The sequence below is a fragment of the Hetaerina americana genome, unplaced genomic scaffold (genome assembly GCF_022747635.1).
Source record: "Hetaerina americana unplaced genomic scaffold, ioHetAmer1.1.p SCAF_164, whole genome shotgun sequence".
NCBI lineage: Eukaryota > Metazoa > Arthropoda > Insecta > Odonata > Calopterygidae > Hetaerina > Hetaerina americana.
This window is the reverse complement of record NW_027286724.1, coordinates 190,847-196,634: the sequence shown is the minus strand read 5'-3', so window position 1 is coordinate 196,634 and position 5,788 is coordinate 190,847.

The following is a 5,788-nucleotide window of genomic DNA, read 5'->3' as shown; positions in this document are numbered from 1 at the left end:
CTGCTACTGTTTTGGCCGATTGATCTGGAATCGTAAAGGCTTCATGATATCTTGTGAAATAATCTTGGCGAGTTAAATGATATCGGTTAACTCGGCGGGATAGGGGTAGTGGTCCAACAATATCCAAAACTAATTACTCAATTGGGTAGGTGGCTTCAACTAGTGGCTGTAATGGAATATTATTCACGCGTAATTTGCTCTTTTGGCATTCGATGCAGTGCTGAACGTACTGGAGGGTGTCCGAATAACAGCTTTTCCAGTTGAAGTGTCGCTGGACGATTTCCACCGTTTTCTCGATTCCGCGATGATTCCTGATAGAGAATTATCGTGGAAACGAGTCAAAATGAATTTCCGCGTATTTTTGGGTGCAAATATTATAAAAATTGGGCGAATCTCCGAAGGGTCAACTTTCTATAGCACATTTTCCTCATCGTAAAAGTAGCCGGACTAATGGGAACTCCTTGAACCCGTCCCATCGCTATTCTCCACGAAGTCATTCAGTTTATGAAACAGTGTTGCACCGTGTCGGCCTCTTCGCAGGGTCCTAATGGGGGATTCTCGCACGAAATGTAATCTACACCCTCACCTTTACTGCAAACAGATTCTAAAGACATCATGTGGTCAGGTTCAAATTTAATGGTCTTGTTCTCAAAATAAATCTAGCTACGATACTTTTTCATAAAATCCAAGCCAAATATGCCTTCATTGAGTGTGTCCCCTAGATTTATTACTAAAGCATCATGAGGGTAAACACGATTGTCTATGCAGAAAGGTACGCGACTCTGACCGTTCGTAATCAATACATGACCTGAGGCGCTTCTCACTCACGCGCGGTCGTACGGGGCTATTCCTAATGTATCTAAAAGGAACACTCTTTCGTGAAGTATCGTGACCGCCGCGCCTGTGTCTAGAAGGAAGTGACGTAATTTTCCTATAATTTGCACGCTAATCGTCATTCCTTTCACTGGAGTGATGGATAGGATGAGGTCTTCCCCAACCCGCTGGTCGGGGTCATCCCGTTTCCCGTGGCCATTCGGTTTGAGAGCTCTGGTAAATTAATTGGAAGGTGGCCAACTTCCAATTAATGGAAATATGTCTCCTTGCTCCGCAGTTAAAACAAGCTCGAGTTTTAGAGCGACAATCGTGAGCTATGTGGCCTGCGCACCCACAGGAAAAGCATTTTGCAGCGTATCCGGTATTTGAGGTGTTAGCTGTAGCATTCGGCCGCATAGGAGCTTCGTACGAGGCGGGTTTACTACCGGCAGAGTTATTTTGGGGCAAAAAGCGAGCGCTTCTTGAGTTCTGCACTGTATTAACTTTTGCTGACGCCAGTAGTTGAACGCAATTTGAAAACATCCGTTCTAGGGAGAGGAGGGAAACGCGAGCTAAGAACTTATTACGTGGGTTTCTGGAAAAACTTTTCAGACACTCTAGAATGTGAGGATTGGCCAAAGCATATTCTGCCGCCGGCCCATGCAGGTGTAAACGGGTTACGCAAAGAGTATAAGTTTCATTCCAAGAGCTAAGGTGCCTCGTGATTTTTAAGCATTCTAAAAATTTTTCGACCGTCACATCATCGTCACCGCTAAAATTCAGAATGAAATAGACATGGTTCCCCAATGTGTTGCTTGTGAATGGATTATTCCCTGTAGGAGAGGCTGCGGTGGCAGGCTCAATTGAGTGCACAGTAGTATCGAAATCATTTTGGGTAGTGGAACCCCTTAGTGAAGTCGACTTTAAATGCGGAGAGAAATGGTTTAGCGGGGAATAACTAGGCATAGCCATGACGGTAAACAGTAGCACGCGACACAGAAATATGAAAATGAATGCAGGTTACACTAGATTAGCCAGAGCAATAAGTTCAAACTACATACACAAAAGGGAAAAAACAAAATTATCAGTGGATAAGATTCCAGTATTTTGATGAGGAAATGAAAAAATATCTTGGAATGTTAATGAGCCACTTGGGGGATTAAGTTTTAGATTACGGGTTCGAGACTCAAAATTTCTGTGCGACCCTACACCTGACACCAGAATAATGTCGCGTGGTTTGCGACACAACAGCCACTCTCAACAAATACCTTGACAATCTACATCTTGCACTCCTCAAATACGGTTACCCAGAAAAACTACTAAAAAAATAAAATGCGCCACTCCACCCGACCACACACATCACACAATAACAAGCTCACATCTGACGCAGGACTCAACCTTTGCGCCACCTATTTCCCCGGATCACACAGATTGAAAACCTTTCTTGAAGAACGATCTCCTATTTGACATGACAATGACGCGAACTCATCCTTATTACCCCAATGCCCATGTCATGCCAACAGACGACCCGCCAATCTCAAAAACCTTCTTAGATCCACCAACCCTTTGGCACCCCCCCTTGTGACAAATTTCCTGATATTTCCCCTACATGCAACCATCCCTGATGTAAAACCCGTCTTCTTATTGGGTCTACTCCCCACTCCCTATATTCTCTCATTGCCCCCTCACCACGTTCCCACACTAATTGCCTATCAAAAAACATAATTTATCTTTCTTCATGCAAACATTGCACTTCCTTTGACAGAGGCAAATGCATTACCCCCTTATCTATTCGAATGAATAATCACCGGTACTCCTGCAATTCTGCCTCACTCTCTTCTCTTCCTATCCCTTCACACGCCAATTCCCACAACCTTTCATTCGACCAGCCTTTTGCCCATTACTGTGCCGCTCGTGTTAAATTTTCCGTACAATCGTTATATATATATATAAAAATAAATATATCACCGTCCGTCCTACCTTAGCGTCTGCCACATAGACAAATATTAAACAATTGAACACGGGTGAAAATGTCATCATTCTTAAAGGGGCATGCATACCAACATAATAAAAACAAAATCTTGACTATCGGACTGTCCAAATCCGCGAAAAAAAAAACATTTCCCGTAATTTTCTGAACATACAGCTCAGTAGACAGTTATATCTAAATGTGTCACATTAACTAACATTCAACAGGAAGAAATGTTAGAGTTCCTGAAATTTGACATGATACAAGTCCTATTAATTAATGTTTAAATAAATTTTCATCGTATTCTTAATGAAATGAAACCAAAACTGTTTCATTCGTTCCTACATAATATTAATAACTACTTACAGTTGTATGAAGTCCTAAAATCGCAACCATATACTAACCTGGCGGTATTTTGAATGATGGGTAGGGTTATCACGAAGTCACGCTATCACATTATGCATGAGAGTAGTGTTCACTTTATATGATTATTCAATCACTTCCAGCTCCTCGGTCCAATCCCTTTTTTATTCATAATATCTGGGATTTTACACATCCTCTCAATGCCCAGTTTCCTATTTTATTTAAATTCTGAATTAATCGTCTGTGTAAAGAATTATATAAAAAAATAAATATTGAAGGCACGAGGTTTGGCTGAAAACCAAAATCCACACACGTGCTTGTAGACTATGCAAACAAAATTACCTCTAGAAGCACTCCTGGTCAGTAGACATGTGGAAGCTGCATTACCTCTCAACAGGCATGCTAAGGTTTGAGGTCGTTAAACTATTCATACAGGGTATTTCGAGAAGCGGATGAAGTATGGAGACATGTTCTAGTGTAAAAAAACCAAATGACCTCCATAAGCAATCCTGGTCTCTAGGTTTTTGGAAGTAACATTCCGAGGCATGCGAAGGTATGAGAGCGTTGCGTTCATTTGGCGTAATTTGAGAAGCGGAAGTTTGGAGATGTGTTCTAGTACTACAAGCAAAATGCCCCTCAGAATCACTTTTAGTCTTGGCATATGGAATTAACATTCCCCTCCAACACGCATGCCCAGGGTTGAGGTCGTTGCATACTTCCAGATGGTTTTGAGAAGCGGAAGTATGGAGGCGTGTTCTAATTCTGGAAAATGAATGACCTGTAGATGCACTCTTGGTCTTCAATCGTGGAAGTAACAATCCCACACATTACGCATGCCCAGATTTGAAATCTATGCAGTATTCATCCAGTGTTTTTTGAGAAGCAGAAGTATTAAGACTAGTTTTTTGTAGTATTACAAAAACATGACGGTTAGAATGACTCCTGGTCTGGGCACCAGAAAGTAACATTCGCCCAAACACGCCAGCCCAGGTTTGAGGTCGTTGTAAATTATATTCAACCAGTGTATTTTGAGGAGGGGAAGTATGGAGACATGTTCTCGTAATACAAAGAAAATGTCCTTCAGAAGCACTTTTTGTCTTTGTAACATTACCCTCCAACACGCATGCGCAGTTCTGATATCGTTTTATTCATCCAAGGTATTTTGAGAAGCGGAAGTTTGGAGACGTGTCCTAGTACTACGAACAAAATGACTTTCAGAAGCACTCCTAGTCTCGGCATGTGGAAGTAACATTATTCCACTACACGCATGCGCAAGTTTTAAATCGTTTCATTCACCCAGTGTATTCTGAGAAGCGGAAGTATAGAGACGTGTCCTAGTACAACAAACAAAATGACTTCCAGGAGCACTCCTGGTCTGGTGGCATGTGGAAGTAACATTCCCCCTCTAACACATTCGCGCAGGTTTGAGGTTGTCACGTTAATCAAGTGTATTTTGAGAAGCAGAAGTTTGGAGATTTGTTCTAGCGCTATGTCAACACGATTTAAACCTTGCGCTGGTAAAACTTTCAACTGCTGGAAAAGTGATTCCTATTGAGGTTTATCATCGGTTCAGGGCCCTTTATGGAAACATAGCTGGCCATAGGTGAGACGAGGGGACGTGTTCCTGCTATATGTCAGCATGGCGAATTTAAACAGCGCAACTTATAGAAGTGACTCCTACTGAGATTCAACCGTCGTTTTAAAAAGGCTGTTCATTGCGATGATGATGCTGTATGTAGATCTACTGTTAATGGATGGGTGGTAAAATTTCGTGGTTGTGAGCCTGGAAAAGCCAATAATTGGTCAATGAAACCGGCAGCGGACCTCCGATAACTGACCCACAGGCAATATAAACATTGCAAACTCGTCATTGAAGATTTGATTGAAAATGACCAAACGCGAATCACTGATATCAAAAGCATATATCGCAAACCATATTTTTAGAATAAAAATACTGTTGTACGTGTCGGCTTCATAATTGAAAATTTGGGACATTGTAAAGTCTGTGTTCACGATGGGTTCACTTAAAGAGAAGAAACAAAATCCTCCTTGATCCCTTATGCGATCTTGTGCCATGCAATTTTAGTTTTTTTCCCTCTGCACTCAAAAGAAACCTCAAAGGGTAATCAATACACCTCGGACGATGAGGAGGCGAAGGCAAAAATATGATTACAGCACACTGTTTAATCTCGCCATGTAGACATATAGCACACACTAGAACACGTCTCCATACTTCCTCCGCCCCTGAAAATACACTGGATTAATGTAAAGACCTTAAACCTTCGAATTTGTGTTCGAGAGGGAATGATACTTCCACAAGCCCATGCCAGGAGGAACGTGGAATGTTAGGACAATGATTATGACGGGTAAACTGGAGAATATTAAGCGAGAGATGGAAAATGGAAGAATAGATATTTTAGGTCTATGTGACGTGAGATGGAAGGATAGCGGGGATTACTGGAGTGATAATTATAAAATAATATACAGCGGCAGGGACAAGATGCCATGAGGGGTTGCCATAATATTAAATGAAGAGGTAGGAAGAAGCATAGTAACATAGAGCAAGTAACGGATAGATTATTACTAGCAGAGATAAAAGCAGAACCGACGAACTTGGTTATTATTCAGGTATACATGCCACCG